General features: G+C 54.8%; 1 protein-coding gene across 9 annotated transcripts in view; it reads right to left on the reverse strand.

Annotated features, from left to right (window-relative positions):
- Positions 1-20,312, reverse strand: part of TBC1D16 (TBC1 domain family member 16) — a 98,074-nt gene that overhangs the window by 37,989 nt on the left and 39,773 nt on the right. The window lies entirely within an intron of this gene.

A 20,312-nucleotide genomic window follows, 5' to 3' on the forward strand; every position in this document is an offset into this window, starting at 1 on the left:
ACACCCTTCGCCCCAGCTGGCTGTGAGGTTTCCTGGGAACCCTTGCCTCCTACGTAGCCTACTTAAAAGGCTGCTCAGAGCCAGCCAGGTGTTCTTTAAGCCCCTGTGAAGATTCCTTGATCAGTTACACAAAAAGCTTGCTCAAAAGAATGGGACCGGGAGCACCCGCAATGCCCTCTGGAGCCCCAACTCCTGATTTCAAAGGATCAACGAGTGACAGAGGGTTGGGGACTGGCGGGGGGTCGTGCATGAAGAGAGCCAGCACCCACAACAGGTCCACCCTGAAGCGAAAAGACAAATATCATTTTTCCTCCAGTCTGCAACAAACCATGCACAGCTTCGGGACCCCCAGCCAGCCCAAACCTGTCGCTGGCTGCCCACTAACTCTCCCTGCAGCCCTTCATACAATACGATTTCGGGCAACGCCTGTGTCCGCTTACACTTGCAGAGCATGAGCCCCACTTTGGAACGGACAGGGTCTGTGCAGAGACTGGGCAGAGCTCTGGGCTTCAGGATGGCAGCAGCAGCTCCGGCAGGCAGCTCTCCAGGCCATGACATGAGTACAGACCTTCCTACACCCTCACAGCTTCTGTAGCTTCCCAGGCAACAGAGCCAGTCAGGGCATGGGGACGCCAAGCAGCAGTGTCAGACTCGGCCATTTCCAAGTTCTGTCTTGTCCCGGCCAGGCAGAACAGGTGCACATCCAGGTCAACCTGTGACCTCAGCCTTACTAACTCTTGTCCAGGCAAACCTGGAAGCGAGATGGAATCAAATAAGAACCAGCCTACACTGGGCAGTGCTTACTCTAAAGGCTTATGCAATAGCCTTGCTCCTCTGTTGATACCCTACATGTTGATGCGGAGACTGAGGCTCGGAGAGGTCACTGCTCACACCGGCCCCTGCACTGTCCCAAGCTGTCTCTCTTGCAGCAAGGGAAAACGGCTCTTTAGCCTCTGTTACGTTTTAACCATAAGGCATTGTCTCACGCAGGGCTTTCAAATGTTGGCCGACAGACAAGAAGACCCCTGAACATTTGGGAAGAAGAGTTCTAGAGAGAAGAGGATTCAGGAAGGCTAGAGTCACAGCAGCGTGTGTGCACGTGTGTGTTTACACGCCTGAAACACGAATGACTGCGTTGGTCACATCTGTGGTGTGCCCACATCCTTCCCAACAAAGACAAGCCCAAGAGGGTGAGGGAAACACACCGTGCAAAGACCAGCTTAGGGGATTCTGGTGAATGTCCAGAGATCCAAAGAGCAAGACCCCCGCAGCTCCTGACTCAGCAGGGACGCTGGATGCGAACGGACCCTGATACCCTGGGCCCTGGGGTCTTCTCCAGGTCATTATCTAGAGGGTTTAAGTCCCCCGAGGCAGGGAACCAAAGGGAGCAGCAAGTCTGAGATTTTTCTGAAGCCTCTTCCGTTGACAGTGCCTTTCCATTCATCTGGAACAGACTCTGAAGGACTTCTCTCTACGGAATCCGAGCCCAGAGGCGGAGGCCGCTGCTCCATCCCAGCCTCTCCCATCGCAACCTCTCCTGCTTCACACAGCCCCGGTGAGGCCTGCCCTGCAGAAGGTGACAGGGAACACGGGATGGAGCAGTTTCTACCTGCCTGCTGAGCCACTCTGGTGACTTAAAAGTGTCAGGACCCCCTGCAGGAGGAACGGAGGAATAAAATCCAGCATTCAACCCAAGCATCTCTGCTGCCCATGAATTCATTTTCAGCGATCCGTCCGCCAGAATATCCTACTTTGCCAGGTCATTTCATGCCTTCTCCAACAAGGCGAGCCCCAGCCCCACGTCCAAAGCTTTCCTGAAGCCCCACGGCCTCTACCACCCTCAGTAAGTGAAGGGAAGATGCATGGAGCCCCGCCCCATCCCAGAGACGGCCCGGTGCACAGGGACGTGCAGGTCACACAGATTACAAGGCTGAGGAGGGGATGGGATGGGAAGGGGTCCGTGTGCAGCAGCAGCCTCCACCTCTGGTCTCTGACTCCAACGAGGTGGAGACCACCTTCCCCGACGCCTCATCCCTCCACCTGGCCCCTTCCCAGCATCTGCAACCCACTGCTGTGTCTTGGTCTCCCAGACAAGGGCGATGTCTCAGCCATCTCTGCAACCCTCGCCCCACAGGGCCTGGCACACAGGAGGACGGGGGTGATGGAGGAGTAGCTGTCTCTCTCTGCACCTTCCTTCCCCCACCTGTGAGACGGCGATGAGTCGGCTGGACACTACGATCTCTAGGAACCCCATTAGGCTCTAAAATCCTGGCCGTTTCTGAAATGCGCAGTAAGCTAACTGTTCCCAGCAAAACTGAAGCACGTCTGGCATAATTAGCATCACACACACATGTGCACATGGCGGTACTGGATCCATCCAGCCGCGAGGCTGGACTCTGCCAGCTTCCCGCTGACCACAGAGGCCGCCAGGCCCAGCTCTGGGGTCTGTTTGCAGAGCCCAGCCGGCTGTGCACGGGAGGGCGATCGATGCCGCTGCCAGGACGAAGAGGCAGAGCAATAAGCCCTCGGCGACTGTGGTGCCTTCTGCTGCCAGGGTGGGACTCCTAAGCTTTACAGAGGCCTGGATGCTGAGGGGGACAACGGGAAGCTGGATCTATTAGGCTCCAGCTGCCATTTCTGACATAAGTGGCAATGTTAAGTGATGGGCGCACAGCTGGCCGGATTCTGCCATCCCAACCCTAGAACCTGCCCATAGTTGTGGCCGAGCTCGCGAGCGCCGACATCCTGCATGCACCGAGACAGCCTGGCTTTTCCGGCCAGAGGGACTGGGAGCAGCAAGGCCGGAAAATGCAGGGCCAAGCGGGGCGGGGGATGAATCGCCGCTCCTCGCGGCGCGGGAGGTGCACTCCAGAGCCAGAGCTGCTGGGAACTGGGAAGGCAGGGTCTCTGCTCCAGCGATTAACTCTGCCGATCTGCCACACCACGTGAGCGCACTCAGGGCTAATTAGGGAAGGTGTAAATCACTGGGAGGAAGGGGGCAGGCACATCCTTCAGGTTGATTACCAGCACAGTTTAGGAAAAGATAACCAGGCCAGGCCTTTCTTCTGTTCCTTTGCCAGCGTGGGGGCGGGGTGGGGGCTGTGACAGGCTGGCAAGAATCCGCGGCAGGTAGGAGGAGAGAATGCACCAGGCCTTTGGATGCTGTTTCTGTTTTAATTTTTTCTTAGTCACATGGAGTGACCTTGTGGATTTCCCAGGGAAATTCAGAAAATGTTCGCCGAACAGATCTCACGGCTGTTACGAGTTTCTGAGCTTCCGTGGGTCCTGTGCATTTACGACTGGTGACGACTCAGACTCAGGGTGTGCACGTGACGCGATACTGGGCTTTTTCCATTTAGCGTGATTACACGGTGTTATTCATTACGGGCTGGAGACGCTGATGGCAGGAATCATTTGTTTTTCTTTTTCCCTTAAGGCATTTGCAAATATGCTTGGAGGCAAAGGGACGCTGGGTACATCTAATAAATAAAGCAAAATAATTAATAGCTCCAGCAGTCTGGAGACCACTCCCAGCTGCTCCTGAACCAGGCTTTTGAGAGCCAATTGTTCTGTTTTCATTCCCTCCCGACTCCGTCCTTGAAATACACGTTACTGGGAAGAAAACAGCCCAGAGATTTGTGTGAACCCAAAAAGAATGTTTAATTTTTTTGCGCCTAGATTTTATAGGCGTTTAACGTGGGCGACCAAATGAGATGATTCTAAACCAAAGTGCCCTCGTGGGCTCCATGCTCTCAGCCTGTCGATCAGCATCACACCTGGGAGATTCTGTACAGCCTAGGGAAAGGAGGAGCCACAGGAGCTGGGCCCTGGCAGGCCCACGGAGGCCACCTGGCGACGCCCGGAGCTGGGCAGGGAAGGCCAGAGCACACTCGCTCTGGGGAGGCACACGCATGCCCAGAGCACACCCACTCTGCGGACACACACCCACACCCAAAGCACACACGCTCCGGGGAGGCACATGCATGCCCTGGACCCCGGCAGAGGGATCGGGAGCTCGGGCATCCCCAGTGCCGCCAATCACGTGGCCCTCTCGAGGTGAAGCTGCGACACTGCATGGAAACCCAGGGGAGATGGGAGAGGCCAGAACCGGGAGGTGGGAGGACCACGTAGCTGCAAATGCACCTGGGCGTGAAGACGTTCCTGTGTTGTCTCTGCAGGACCAAACGGTCAATTAGTATCTAAACACTTCTAGGGGACAGAAAGACGCTCACGGTTCCTGTTGCAGGTCTGGGTTATTCGATGCCATAAAAAGGCACACGTCGACCTTCACCGTTTCCTGCAAACACGGCTGGAACGTCAGCCCAGAAAGGAATATAACTTGTCAGGCCCCGAATCCCACGGGTCTCACTAGGAGCAGGAAAGGACCCTGGTCTCCCTTCATACCCACCGAAAGCTCACCCTGACTACAGAACCGAGCAGAGGCTGAGGCCAGAGAATAACCAAGTAGCAAGGAGGGGAGGGGTCTTCACTGATCGGGGCCTTGCTATGGGTGGGCTCTGGCTTCTAGGTGGTGGGCTCTGTGGGCCAGAGCTTGGGGCGCAGGAGGCCAAGGTCCAGGTCCCAAACACATCCATTATGGCCAAACACAGGAAGCCCTCAGGCCTGCCCGACACGGCTCTGGGCACCGGTGCCTCCCCAGACCCTCTGGGCAGCCCATCCTGACACCTGGAGGAGCAGCTCACTGTGCCACGGAGGCCGGCCGTGAGGTTCATCGGGGCCTCCGTGCCTCCCAGCGTATCCCACTGCTCTGCTGAAACAGAATAATCACCACCCAGGCTGGTGGCTTCCCAACTTTTCTGTGACGTTCCCCTAGGCAATTTAAAAATGGAGTGAATACTAATAATAATTTGACTAAATTTAGGTGTTCCCCTCAGGCATCTGATTAAATTTCATGAACTCTTTTTCAGGCTTTCAGCCCACATTCCCCTTCTCTCTTGGCTTCACGGCGGGGCCTTCTTGACCACCATGTAGGGCCAGCGAATTCCGCCTAATAGGCTGGAGATTTCCTTCCTTCCCGGAGGAACGAGACACTAAGAAGAGGTTCCCAGGGGAGCACGCAGTGGGAGTCTGGGGTGCTACGTTGCGGGGTGGTGTAACCGGCGTTTGTCCAGAAAAAGACACAGAACCCACAGGCCCCAGAGAACCCTGAAGATCACCAGCCCCAGTCTGTTCCTCTCCCTAACCCGGACACCACGGCACAGAGAGGGTAGGGATTGGCGAAGAGACACAGCAGGTGGCAGGGACGGGGAACAGAAAGCCAGAACCTTCTAGATTCCGAACTGCTGGGCTTTGTGACATCCCACACAGCTTGGTCCTGCCTTTCAGCGCCCCCAGGGTTCACTCGAAACGCCTCCGCGCACCCCAACAGCAGAGACACGCAGGCCTGACTGGTGCTTCCCAAAAATCTTCTCGGACTCAGTGGCACACCTGGGACTGCCCAGATCTGTGTCCTGGTCCCCGTTACTGTCCCTGCAGGCTGAAAGGGGAGCCTGTGAGTTGACCCAGAGCTGACCGGGAGCTGCTGGGACCATGGCTAGGGGCTGTGGTGTGACCTGGGCCCCAGGAGGCCCTGAGGGAGCTGGTGGGTACTCTCCAGCACCCCGACCCCAAAGGGCAAACAGTCATGATACCAATCACCGACATCCTTTGACAGGACCTTGGCTACTCATTATATTCATTTCAATTCCATCCACAGGCTTGATACAGTAAAGCTGAATTCTGTATTTAGCCCCTTGTGGCAGCAGTGACAGAAAGACAGAACTTGTTTAGGCATCGTTTCCTCGCTCCCTCCTTAATCTCCACTCGGCTTTTTCCATCTCCTGGGCCTAGTTTCAGGGGAGCCAGCATCTTCCGCACCAACGCACTGCTTGGCCCGGCTCAGAGGATTTGACGCAAACCAGGACTGGGGCCCTGGCCGGCAGAAAATTCTTAGAGCAAAATGGCTGTTCCCCAGCAGCAAGTATGGTCTTAGACCCTCCATCTGCCCGGGCCCTGCTGGGAGAAGGCCTCGGGCCTCCACCTCCAGCAATCCTCTAATACCTCCTCAGAGCTTGCCGGGGAGAAGGGATGAAGACAGGGAGGCTCTGGGTGCCCCCGACGAGTTTAACCCCTTCCTTTTTTGGCACACACTTCACAAAAGAAGACACCAGGTGAACAAGCACACAGATATATTCAAGATCGTCGGTGATAAAGAAATGCGCATGCACATGATTTTTCAGCCATCCTCCAGCAACACTTCATTTTCCAAAGCGGGGAGGCCAAACCTCCAGAGCTAGGAGGGCTACAGTCAAAGCAGCACCTCCCACACCAGAGGCAAGGGACGCACCACCCCCGGAGCGGCTCCCTCGGCTCTTCTGTAATCTCAGCAAGAACGTGCTCACTGCACAAACGCTGAACCCGCCACAGGCACGAAGCAGACCCACATCCGTCCCTGCAGCGGCAGCCTCGGCTCAACCTCAATCCCACTCCTCCAAGGGCGCTCCAGGGAACAGCAGGGCGCGGCCCTCCTGGGCTTCCCTGTGTGCATATGCACACACACACATGCACACACGCATGCACAATGCACACACATGCACACACACGCACACACACATACACATGTATTAAGGCAAAAGTGAGATCGTGTTGTCGACATTGTGTTACGCCTGGATTTTTTCAGTTAGTGTATCCAGGGCCTATTGGTTTGCAGGGAGAAGCTGCACCTATTTTGGAGGGCCACTTTCACGTTTTCTTTAAACATTCCTTACAGATAAAGACTTGGGTTGTTTCCATTCTCATATTTCTGTGTTTTTTTTCTTTTTTTGAGACAGAGTCTAGCTCTGTCGCCCAGGCTGGAGTGCAATGGCGCGATCTCGGCTCTCCACAACCTCTGCCTCCCGGATTCAAGCAATTCTTCTGCCTCAGCCTCCCGAGTAGCCGGGATTACATGCACCCACCACGAGGCCCAGCTAATTTTGGATTTTTGGTAGAGAGAGGGTTTCACCATGTTGGCCAGGCTAGTCTTGAATTCCTGACCTCGTGATCCACCAGCCTCAGCCTGACAAAGTGCTGGGATTACAGACCTGAGCCACTGCGCCCTGCCTCATTTTTCTGTAAAGTCAGTAATATCACATTGAACTTCTTTGTGTTCATGTCTGCACACAATACACTGAACCTGTGTGTGCACGTGTGTACAGGTACCGTGCATCTCTTTAAACAGTCCCTGAGGCCAGGCACGGTGGCTCACGCCTGTAATCCCAGCACTTTGGGAGGCCAAGGCAGGTGGGTCACCTGAGGTCAGGACTTCGAGACTAGCCTGGCCAACATGGTGAAAATCCTTGTCTAATAAAAAATATATATATACAAAAATTAGCTGGGTGTAGTGGCCAGCGCCTGTAATCCCAGCTACTCGGGAGGCTGAGGCAAGAGAATCACTTGAGCCCTGGGGGCGGAGGTTGCAGTGAGCCAAGATTGGGTCACTGCACTCCAGCCTGGGCGACAGAGCAAGACTCCATCTCAAAAGGAAAAAAAAAAAAATCTCTGTAGACAAGAATTCGGACGTTACTCATTTCATTTTTTTTTTTGTAAAGTAAATAATATGACTTTTTTTTTTTTTTTTTTTTTTAGACGGAGTCTCGCTCTGTCACCCAGGCTGGAGTGCAGTGGCCGGATCTCAGCTCACTGCAAGCTCCGCCTCCCGGGTTTTTACGCCATTCTCCTGCCTCAGCCTCCCGAGTAGCTGGGACTACAGGCGCCCGCCACCTCGCCCGGCTAGTTTTTTGTATTTTTAGTAGAGACGGGGTTTCACCATGTTAGCCAGGATGGTCTCGATCTCCTGACCTTGTGATCCACCCGTCTCGGCCTCCCAAAGTGCTGGGATTACAGGCTTGAGCCACCGCGCCCGGCCCAAAGTAAATAATATGACATTGAACTTCTTTGTGCATGCATGTGTGTGTACACATAAACAATGAACCCGTGTGTCATCCATGTTTGTGTGCAATCCCTGTGCGTGTGCACACACATCCACCCTGAGCCCCTGTGTGCGGAGCTCCAAGCACAGACGTGTTCATCAAGGACAAGCGGGAAGCCAGGAGCAGCTCCACGTCCACGGAAGGGGCATGGGCAAGTGAAATGCTACGTCCCTCGCCAACAGGCTGCTGTGCAGGCGTGAAACCCGGTGGCCGTTCAGAAGACGTAGCGGCGCGGGAGGGGTTTACGGCAGGGCATGAATTGAGAATGGCAAGACAGACCACGGAATCCCGGGAGCTGTCGGCTGGCCCAACCCCAGGAAATGCAGTCAGTGTGTCTCAGGAGGTTGAGCGCGCATCGTAGGGCTCAGGAGGGGCTCCTATTCCTCTGCACCAAAGATGTGCACCAGAGCTGTCACGGTGACATTCACAGAGAAAAACCCAAACGAAACCACACGGTCATCAACAGGAGCGCGGACAACCTGGGAACAGCCATAGAGACAGTGCCCCCCCCCCCCCCCCGCCGGAGTGAGTACCTGCAGCACCTCGGGCACACAGAGCTGAGCCGCTGACGGCTACAAAGACAGGGACGCTTTCCTAGGGCTCAGAGCAAGGCAGAACGGAAGCGTGCGTTGTTGAGAAGTGCACATGCGTGCAAAGCCTGCCTTGCACGCAAGGAAGTACCACCCGCGGCATTCCAGAAGGTGGTTCCTCCTGCAGACTGAGGCACGGAACGACCAGACTGGGGAGGAAGGAGTGGAGTATTGGCCTCTTGGGAAGCTCTAGTTCAGACACGGAGGGCGCCAGGTCACGGGATTCATTTTGTGATTGTGTTTCATGGTTTACATGCTACAAATATTCTTCTGCATGTATCAAATACGACAACCTTAAATTTTTTTAAAAAATTTATTTAGAGACAGGGTCTCGCTCTGTCACCCATGCTGGAGTGCAGGGGTGTGATCTCGGCTCACTGCAGCCTTGACCTCCTGGGCTTATTCGATCCTTCCTCCTCAGCCTCCCGAGGAGCTGGGACTACAGGCAGGTACCTGGCTACTTTTTTGTATTTTTTATAGCGATGGCAGGGGGTCTCACTTGTTGCCCAGGCTGGCCTTGAACCCCTGGACTCAAGCCCATCCTCCCGCCTCAGCCTTCCGGGTAGCTGGGATCACAGGCATCTGCTAGCATGCCCAGCTAATTTTTCAATTTTTTTTTTGTAGAGACGGGGTCTCACGATGTTGCCCAGGCCTCAAGTGATCCTCCCACCTCAGTCTCCCGAAGCACTGGGATTACAGGTATGAACCACTGTGCCTGGCCTAAAATTTAAAAAAAAAAAAAAAAAAAATTTAAACCAAGAAAGTACATTTTATATATAGCCTGCCTGTCTACAACTCTGTAAAATAACTTAGGCATCGGAAGCAAAAATAAAAAATAAAAATAAACACAAGGCTGAAGGAAATACACCAAAAAGTTAACGATGGTAAGCTGGGCAGCAGGGAGCATGTGGTGGGGCTTCACGCCCTTCTTTTGTCTTTTCCCTCTCTCCCAGAATTTCCTTAGGAGCAGGTGCTACTTTTATGATGAAGGAAGGAACGAAGAAAGGAAGGAAGGAAGGGAGGGAGGGAGGGAGGGAGGGAGGGAAGAAAAGAGAAGAGAAGAGTAGAGAAGAGAAGAGAAGAGAAGAGAAGAGAAGAGAAGAGAAGAGAAGAGAAGAGAAAAGAGAAGAGAAGAAAAAAACGAAAGCCCTCCGAAACATGGAAAACAGTAAAGGCAAAAAAAAAATTTTTTTAAGAGCAAAACTCACCCTCCCCAAAACAAAAATAACCCCAAGCAATCCATCCACAGGACCAACGGGGAACTAAGACAAGTAGGTGAAAAGACCACACTGAAGTCGGACCTCAGGTCACAACAGAAACGGAAAGCAGCTCCTAAGGCCTCCCTCTGGCTCACCCCGCCCTGCCCCGCCCCGCCATCCTCCAGCCTCGGACACGGCCCTGCGATGGAGCTAGGGACTGCGTTTTGGGGGCTGCATTTTGGTGGTGACAGGGCATTTCCCAGGGCTGCTATAATGAAGGACCACAGATCAGAAGCCTGAAAACAACAGAAATGTACTGTCTAGCAGTTCTGGAGACCACGAATCTGAAGTCAAGGTGCTAGTCGGGCTGTGCCCCCTCCGAAGGCTCCAGAGGAGGGTCCTTCCTGCCTCTTCCAGCTGGAGGTGCTCGTCCTGGATCCTGGAAGCCCCCAAGCCTGCAGCAGTATCGCCCCCATCTCTGCCTCCATCTCCCTGCCCCTCCTGTGTCTGTGTGTCCGTCTGTGTCTTTTAAAGACATCCGTTGGATTTAGGGCCACCCTAATCCGGGACGACCTCATCTGGATCCTTCCCTGGATCCCATCAGCAAAGACCCTATTTCCAAATAAGGTCACATTCTGAGGTTCTGGGTGGCCATGAATTTGGTGGGGAAGGGAGTCACTACCCAGCCTACGGCCGACACAGTTCCCCAAAACTGAAGACGTGTTTACTCCCTTTTTTTGGACAGGGAAGCTCAGCCGTGGGTGCGAAGCAGGATTGCCCCTCCAAGGCCAGGCAGATCCTCGAGGAGCATCTCCCAGCTCAGTCTCAGCAGGCACCAGCCTGGCACACTTGGAGGGGGTGGCCCCCCAGGCCCTCAGACCGGCGCTGGGTCCAAGGGTTCCTGTCCGGTGGCAGCCATTCCACATTGATCTCCATTTGCTTTTCAAACATGCATTTCCCATAAACTGTGCTAAATGCCATTTAGTAGCTAATTAACTTTCTGTGTGAAGACCTCTCTAATTGCGCACGCCCCCCGCTCGGCTGGGTCCTCGGGGATGCCCAGCTGTCCTAGGGTATTTGTTCTGCTGGCTCCCACCTCGCAGCCACAACTTCAATCCCCACAACAAACTGTCAATCAAGGCTGCGGAGGTCAAAGGGGACCAAATTAGGAGCCCTCTACTACTACCAAACTCTCCTGGCGAAGCTTAATTTAAATAAGAAAGCAGAAAGGTTATGAAAAACCATTTTTCCCAACGAAACTCTTCCGCCAGGCGGCAGAAGGGGCACGGTCCTCTGCTCTTCAGAACGGCTGGTTTCTGCTTTGAAAGGTGCCGACTAGAATCTGTTTATATTTTGACGGCACTGGCATCTGCCATCCCTCAAACGGAGAGATAATCAGGAAATAAAAGCTTTTGATTAGCAGCTGCATGAATCACTGCAGCGCCAATTTCCTCGTGGTCCCAACGTATGGGAGGCAGGAGGCGGCGAGCGTGGGTGCTGGGGCCACCTCACCCACTTGGGGCAAAGCCATCTCTCACTTTATTCACTGGTCTTGGACTTGGGGCCCAAGGTCTACATCCCAAGGCCACGTTCACTTCATAAATGCAAGGTGACCTCTGAGCACCTCACAGACAGAAGTCCAAGCGGACGCAAATGTGCAGCGCTTCAAAGCAGAGTTCAAGAGTGGATTCCCCAGTGCAGCATCGTCAGTGCTGCCGTGGTGGGTAAGAGGCCGCAGGATATTTTCGGAGGACCCCTCCCTGCAGAGCAACCACATGAGGACTCCCTACCCCTGGACCTTCCATCAGAAAAGGCCAAAGAGAGACCACACAAGCCACCCCCTGCCGAAGCCTGGCCTTTGAAGGATGAATGGCAAGGCGTACGTCTGCCCCGACAGAGTGACCAGTACCCGCGGCGCCCGAGTTCTTTGCCTCTTATTAAAGGGCAGAGCCACCACGGTGGGTGAATGGGCTTCCTCTCGGAAACCAATATCCTGGTTGGGTTTTCCATTCCAAGGAAGATTCTATGCGCCCAGCCCTCCTCAGAGCCTCAGCCCGCAGCGGGAGATGACACCTCCGCTCAAGTTCTCGGGAAGGTGTGGGTGAACGAGAAGCCCGAGGCCAGGCTGGTGGGAGAGGGTGACGCACGGGAGGAGCTGGACTGCGGTCAGCTGTCCCCTTGCACCCTCCAGTCTCTGCTGCTGTTTACTCGGCTCCCTTCCCGGGACGGCCTTGTAGCAAGTCCATCTGGCATTCGTTTTGTTTCCACAGAGGGACCCTGTGAATTTTGAGGTGGGGCCAAAGAACCTCCCTTGAGAGCCACAAAAGATCAGGGCCAGGATGGGCCACGGGGCTGTGCCCAGTGTCACTGCCCAAGGCAGAACTGGACGCCCACCAGGGGCAGGAGACTGGATGGTCTCTCCAGGCCCTGATCCCAAACTCAACCATTGGAGAAAATTGTTCCAGAGCATCTTGGTCTGGGTGGGAGTGGGGAATAAGCATTTCTTCAAGAAATTTTTTAAAAAAATTTTTTTTCAGACTGGGTCTCGCTCCGTTACCCAGGCTAGAATGCTGTGGTGACATCACAGTTCACTGCAACCTCCATCTCTGCCTCCTGGGCTCAAGCGATCCTCCCACTTCAGCCTCCCCAGTAGCTGGGACCACAGGTGCACACCACCACGCCCAGCTAAATTTTGTATTTTTTATAGAGATGGGGTCTCGCTATGTTCTCCAGGCCGATCTTGAACTCCTGGGCTCAAGCGCTCCTTCTCCCGAGGCCTCCCAAAGTGCTAGGATTACAGGCATGAGCCACCACGCCTGACCTATTTTTAAACCAGAATAAACAGGTACAGAAGTTTGCCTGGTGACCAGGAGTCATTCCTCTTTCCGAGTGAAGGTGGGGTTGGGGGCAGGGAGTGTCCCCATGAAGGTAGCCCCTGGCTGGGCATTCTCCACTCCCAACCGCGGCCTCCCTCTGCAGGCAGAGCCCTGGGTGCTGCAGGGAGCCGGTTCTCAGGGAGAAGGGAATTAAGTCAGTACTGGGAAATTTGGGTTCCGCAGAGTTTAAGGGCTCCTACAAACAGCGGCTTACGGGCTGGTGAGGAATTTCCCTTCCTGAAGCTTTTAACGCAAACAGAGGAGTGCTGGGCGGGGGCGGGGCGCTGGGCGATGCAGAGGCTCAGAGAAACCCTCCCAGGCTCTCGGATTTTACGCCTGCAAGAGAGTTTGAGGGAAGAATCCTCAATGTGGGGAAATGAGGTTGCCCAGCAATTCTGAATGTGGTTTAAAAAAAAATTAGGCAGAGGAGAATGAGACGATATTAAATATTTCCTTCTGATTCAAACAAAATACTTCTAAGTTCTTCTCTGTGAAGCTGTGTGTGCATTTAGAAGGGAGAAGGGTTGATAGCACGCCCTGCCAGAAGCCGTTTTATTTGCTAGTTTGGATGTTTCCCCTGACGCCTACCTGGGAGGTGCTTGCCTGGCCACCAGCCAGGGCCGTGGCTCCTTGGCAAGTGGGCGTCTGCCGAGCCTTTGATGCGCTCCCCGAAGTCACAGAGCAAAACAACACACTGAACAAACACCACCACCCTGAAAAGTCGCCAGCCCATGGGCCTCTCCCTGGCTCCAGCTGTGGCTGATTTACCCAAACTGAAACATTTTCCTTTTGTCAACTGTAGAGAGCTATGAGTCAGGTCCAAGCGCCACTGGGCATGTGCCCAAGGGGCACAGGGGGCAGGAACCGGACGGAGGCGTCCCAATCATAAGATCACGGCTGAAAGTCAAACACACCCAGAGTCCACAGTCGACCACCTCCCCACTCAGCAAGCCAGGGTCCTGCTGAACCCACGTGCCTGCATTCTGCACCAAACAATTCTGTCAACACACACCAGCAACTTAACAAATCAACTCCAATGAAGGGGGAAAAAATTAACATTAAGGGCAAAAAGACTGTTTCTGGAGGGTTCTATGCACCAGATGTTGGTTCTTTAATCGGCAGTCAACCTCGAAGCAAAACTTAGGAGGCCCCTGCTTGTTTTATCAGTGAGAGCCACAGAAAATCAAAGTCCAATCCTGCTAAGCATGGCGCTGTGTAGCCTGGCCAGCCCCGTGGAAATCCTCAGCACAGACTTCTTCTGCCACCCTCCCCAACCCACACCTGCCCGCCAGCCCCAGGCCCTCCCTCAGGACCCAGCGCCCTCAGTCCTCCTGCCGAGGAAAAGCCTTTCGTCGGTAAAAGAGAAAAAGGCTTCTCTAAAGGAAGTTTCTTAACTTGAAAAAACACCATGATTAGGGAAACTCCTCCATCGTCCAAGACACAAACACAGACTCCCCAACACCTGTCAGTCCTTCTCAGGGCTCCATGTGGCCCAAAGGACACCCCAAATGTGGAGGACCACTCAAGACCCTCAAATACAGCAAGCACTGTGTGCCCCCTGAACAGGGATCCCCACATTAGATGAAAACAAAATTGGCCAGCACAGGGACAACTTTTGCCCACGAGTTAAGCACAGCAAAGTCTCCAAAGCCAGAATCCCTCCCAGGTCCTGTTCCAAAGCCAGAATCCCTCCCAGGTCCTGTCCGACGGGTTTTATCACTCGACACATCAAAGCCCCTTTCACTGGTGGTGGGTTCAGCAGAGTCCTGGGCTTCAAGCCTGTCCTGCTCTGACAGCCCCCGCACTGCGGCCTTGATTGGGCCCTTTTCCACTCCGTGCCTGCTTTGAGTAACAGGCTCCCACAAAAACACTGCGCTGGGGTATTTCCGGGATGAAAAGCCACGGTTCGCTTTGCCTGCCGTGGACAGAGTCACAAATACGAGTCATCGTTGCCTCTTCCCAACAGTCTGGCATGGCACACCGGCCTTGTGGAGCTCGGGATTGTTCTAGATACTGCTCATGTATTCTCCAGCAGCTCTGGCTGGTTCTGCCCAGACACCTGCCAACGCCAAAGGCCAAGAGGCCAAGACACCACAACCTTCATTCAAATACACAAACGCCCTCAAATACACAAACGTCCTCACTGGACAAGCAGAGCAGCCTCGGCACCGGCCCTCGCAAGTCCCACCAGAGAATGGTATTGAAAAGATGACTGGGGTCAAGGGGCGGGGAGAGGGGCCCACTGTATCCTCATGACCACTCTAGCACCAGCCTTCTGTAATGACCCCCTCTGGATTCCCAAAATCACCCTCCTGGGGTGGCCGGGGAGCTGCTGCCCATCCCCAGGGGCAGGCCTGTATGCAGTGTCCATGCCCAGAAACCTGCGCTCAGATTTCCCAGTTCCCAGAAGACAACAGGGAGAGTCTATTTTTCTAAGCTCAGTAGGTAAAGTGTTACTTCCTGATCTAATCTTGCCAGGCTCTGGAAGCTTCCGTCAAGGTTTTCCCACACTCCATGTCAGGTCTCTGACATGAACCAGCTTTCAGAGTCTAATGACTAGATTTGACTTTCAGCTGCTTGGACGGAGGCTTCAACTCGGCCTGAACAAGCCGTGTGGACAGCAGTCGTAGCTCTCACAAGGCGTGTGCGGTGATGGGTCTCGGGCGCCCAGCCAGCGAGGGGCCGGCTCCAGGTGGTGGGAGCCCACGCTCCCAAGCAGTGCTCCGGCCACAGCGCAGCACCTGCCCCATGTGAGTCTCCTGTTCTAACCCGGGCAGAGGTGAGCCTGGGCAGCCACCTCCAGCGTGATTTCCCAATGCTTGAAGTTCATGACCAATTGTTGGGGTGGGGACAACCTACACAGGCTTTACAGACCTAATCCAAGAAGTCAGTTCTCAAAAGGCTGGGAAAACGTGCACCAGTCTCACAGTGCCAGTCACCTTAAAAGATCTTAACTGATTTCTCCTTCTTTCTGTTCATTGTGGTAAAATGTCCGTAACATAAAATTCATCACCTTAACCGTTTTTAACGTAGAGTTCAGTGGCGTTATACCATTCCTATTTTTGTGCAACCATCACATCACCCATCTCCAGAACTCTCTTCTTCCCAAACGGAAGCTCTGTCCCCATGAAACGCCAGCTCCCCAACGTCCCCTCCCTCAGCCCCTGGCACCCCATTCTTTCCATCTCTGAGTCTGACAACTCCAGGGGCCACACACAAGTGGAATTGCACAGTTTTGACCCCTTGTGTCTGGCTTATTTCACTCGGCATAACGTCCTCAACTCATCCATGTTGTGGCGTGTGTCAGAACTGCCTTCCCGAAGCTGAACATTCCGCTGGGTGCGTGTGAAACGTGTGTGTGAACACACTGCATTTCTCTAGTCACCCGTCAGGAGGAACGTGGGCGCTTCCACTGTGGGCTACTGTGGACGGTGCTGCTGTGGGCAGGGGTGGACACGTATCTGTTTGAGCTCCTTCTCTTTATTTCTGACACTTCTATATGACCATGAATCATCTATGAAATAATTTTAACAAGCCAGAGGTTCACAGAGTAAATTCCAGACATGGCCGCCCTGGAGACCCAGCTGGGCTGTCCCAGGGGGTCCCTGCGTCCACCCCGGGAGAGCAGGAACGACACAAAGCAGGCTGCATGTGGCTGTGTCAGGCCTCCCACCCACCCCAACGGCCGGGTGTCTCTGCTTTGGGGCCGCAGGTCACACGTGTCTGGGTTCCGTGTGGTCTCAGGGGAGGCTGAGGCTGGTGCGAGGTGGAGTGGGGTGAGGTTGTGCTGGAAGCTCTCCACCTCTCCACCCGCCAGACATCCAGAGAAGAGGCAGAAAGTCAGCCAGGAAGACAGAAGGCTGCCAGAAGTGGACAGGATGCAGGAGCGGCATCTGGCTGACCCTGACCAAGGGGACCTGGCCCAAGTGAGTGTGCACCCCAGCCTGGCCCTCAGAACTGCTTGCAGGCACTTGCTAGTTAACATCCACGTGATTTAGGATTCACCAAAATCTGCTTGGAGGAGTTAGGGAGGCAAGAGGGAGGTCAGGTGGGGAGGGACGCAGGCAGTGCCGCCCTCCAAGCACAGGCAGGTGGGGGTGGGGCGGGAAGGCGGAGGGGAGGGGAGAGAAGAAGTAGGGGAGGGAAGGGGAGGGGAGGGGGAGGGCGGGGGGGGGTGCACTGCGGGCAACCCAGCCAGCCCTAGGCTGATCTGGGGGAAGCCTGCCATCTGCTGGGCACTGGGATCCCTCCCCGAGCAGAAGTGCCACCTCCACGCAGATGGAGTTTCCAAGGGGCGGTGCTGCCATCTTCACAGGGCCCCCCGGCAGCTGGCAGGGGTGGGGGGGCGAGGGGGGGCTGTGTTGGCCAAGCCCAATTCTGGGGTGGGAGAAAACGAGCAACACTCTGCAAAGGGCCGGGGGCCTAGGGCCCCCCCATCCTTGCCAGACCGCGATGCCCTGCGTCCAAGCCTGTCCCGGCCGTGGCCACCGGCTGGCCTGTGTGGGATGCCTGCCGGCAAGCACTTTCCCGCTCGTGGACCCTACAAAGACGCCTGTCTGCAGGCTCCCCTCATGCTGCGGGCACACAATGCATCCTTTCACCCGGGGTGGGTCTGGCGGAGGCGGCCCCTCCCCGGGGTGCCCCCCGCTGGGCTCCTGACCCCACACTCCACTGCTGTTCTTGGCCTTCGTAGACCCGTCCCTTTCAACCGCTGTCAGGAAACTGTGTGGACGAGGAATCCCTGTTGGTCGTGCTGAAGGCACACGCCTGAGACCCTCTCTCCACGTCTCCCAGAAGGGGAAACCGTGACCCACATCAAACTGTGGCCATTGTAAAGGTGAACGCAGGGAGCCTGGAGCTGGTGGGGGCCGGGGGTGGGGTAGCCTTACGCCCAATGTCACTTGACACCCGTCCCGGCAGCCCGCCAGGCTCGGAGAGAGACCGTAGCTACCAAAAATAATCCTCCCAGTGTTTAAATATTTACAGAAGCAAGACAGATCCTGATGCCTTTACAATCTACTGGAGTCTGCCCTAACCGCCAGTGCGAGGCTCCCAGAAGAGGCCGCAGCGACCACCTACCCAGTTTTCGGGGTCCCAGGTCGCCTCTCCTCTCCCTGTCCCCACCTGATATATATCGCAGGGCTCCTCCTCCAGTGACCACATATCAGCCACTAGCCTTCTCCCTCCTTCCAGAACATTCCCACTTCCAGCTCTTTGCTCTCACATCACCCAGCCCCAGCACCGACCTTCAGAGAGCTCGTTCTGCTCCAGAGCCCCTCGGGGAAAGCCTGCATTCTCTGCAGAGCCTGCACCTCATTTTGGAAACCAGGGAACAAAATGTAACAGAAGTAGCCTTTGTCAATGTAACCCACTGTCCATATAACCCCTGGGGCTGGTCTCAACCCCACTCCCCTCTTGGGGACACAAGAGTGAGGCGGTACAGTACCAGGCCAACACCAGTCCCAGCGGATGGCACAGACATGGGCACTGCTCTCAGGACCTGTCCAGATGCTACTTCTCATGACAGTCTATGGGGCAAGAAACACCAGCGCCAGCCGCATTGTGCAGAGGGGAAACTGAGGCAATGAGGGTCATAACCCACCAGCACACAGCCAGGCAGAGCTGGGGCGTGGCCAAGGACTTGGCTCCAGGGTCCCACAGTTAAAGACCATTTCTGCCGCCACCTGGGGGTAGTAAGGTCAGGGATATGCCCTAGGCCGCCTGCTTCCACCAGCCAGTCCCTTTCAAAGGGCGGAGGTTTCCACAAGTGTGGCTGAGTGTCTGTCTGTTCTTGACGGTCAGGGAAACCTTACTTTCAGGTTCCCAAAGCAGATTCCCTGAGGCCAGGAAGCACTTACATGGATGGGCACCAGGAGCCCTGTGTCCTCTGCCTTGCAGGTGTTTAGGGAACACTGTTTAGACTGGAAGAAAGAGCCACGTGAAAATGTCCTTTCTGTTTACTCTGCTGGGAAGGATACGAAGGCAAACAGAAGCAGCTACGGGAGTCTTTCGACCGCAAGACAAAAGGTCCTTTGCCCCTACTACCCGCAACTTTTAGGGAAGATTTCATCAGGGGTTGGGTTACATTGCAACAGCCAGGCGTGGGTCCCCAGAGGTACGGTGTGAGCTCCCCCACTCACCAGGAGACAGGCGCTGCCACGTCACTGCCTCTGGGCGCCCGTGACCTCATGCTCAGAGCTCTCAGAAGCTCACGTGGCCTGTGGGGCCGCTGCCAGGGCTGCTGATGCAAGAGCTGGGGCCCGGGGGCCTCTGGCTTCTGCTCCCAAGGGCAGCTCTGTGTATTCAGAGCAGCTCAGGCCCTCGAGAGCACCAGGAGCCCCCAGCCCCCGTGCAACCACCGGCCGGGGTTGCGTCAAGGCCTCCCGGAGCAGTTATCATGGTTTGTGAGCTGCGGTGGAAAAGGCTGACAAGTTTCATTTCCCTGGCCTTGGACAGCCCTCCTGACGCAGGACGCGCCCATCCCTGGGGAACACTGCCTCTCCAGGAGCCTGAACTTCCTACTTTTTGGTTCAGGAGGTTTGATGCACTTATTTCCTCCCTGTCCTGACAGTTTTACTAGAAAGGTCAGCTTTTTAAAGAGCTGTCAGTCCTTCGGAAGACAGTAAACAACAGCATGGTTTTAAGACAGCCCACCAGATCTGTCTTAAAGATCACCCACCACTGGCTCCACCGACATCTCTTTAGAATCCAGCTCCCTTGGGGGACACACCTGGCTGGTGACTTCTAGAATCCCAGCTCAGAGCCAGGGGGTGCTGGGTCTGCGAACCCCCCACGAGAGGCAATGAAACCCCTCCTCCTAGAGGTCGCCTAACCATCAAGGACAAAGGAAGAGGGAGTCCATGAGGAAGGGCTGGCCAGACAATGTTTTTTTGTTTTTGTTTTTTGAGACAGAGTCTCGCTCTCGTCCCCCAGGCTGGAGTGCCATGGCGTGATCTTGACTCACTGCAACCTCTGCCTCCCGGGTTCAAGCGATTCTCCTGCCTTAGCCTCCCGAGTAGCTGGGATTACAGGCGCCCGCCACCAAGCCCGGCTTGTAAATACACCGGTTGCAAATACACCCGGTTGTAAAAAACACCACGCCCATCTGTAAATACCCAGTTTGTAAAAATACCCAATACAAAATACCCATTTTGTAAAAATACAAAAATTTTATAAGGGCACCTTTCAAAGGGCGGAGGTTTCCACAAGTGTGGCTGAGTGTCTGTCTGTTTTAGAGACGGGGTTTTACCAGGTTGGCCAGGCTGGTCTCAAACCCCTGACCTCAGGTGATCCACCAGCCTCGGCCTCCCAAAGTGCTAGGATTACAGGCGTGAGCCACTGCGCCTGGCCGAGAATGTTTTTTCAAAAACGCAGGTCGCCAATCTGTGTAGACCCGTGCTGGCCAAAGCAGTGACCCCAAGCCACATGTGGCATCGCACTTGAGACGTGGTCTAGGTGTAAAGTACATGTGAAATTCCCAGGACGTGGTAAACAGAGAGAATGTAAAACACTTCCCATCGGCGGCCGTGTATACTCATCCCACATTGGAATGATACTATTTTGAACATGCTGGGTAATTTACAAAAATTTTCACCTTTTTTGTTTGTTTTCTTTTTGTGTTTTCACTTGTAAAAATGTAGCTATGGCTGGGCATGATGGCTCACAGCCTGTAATCCC

The sequence above is a fragment of the Papio anubis genome, chromosome 17 (genome assembly GCF_008728515.1).
Source record: "Papio anubis isolate 15944 chromosome 17, Panubis1.0, whole genome shotgun sequence".
NCBI classification, from domain to species: domain Eukaryota; kingdom Metazoa; phylum Chordata; class Mammalia; order Primates; family Cercopithecidae; genus Papio; species Papio anubis.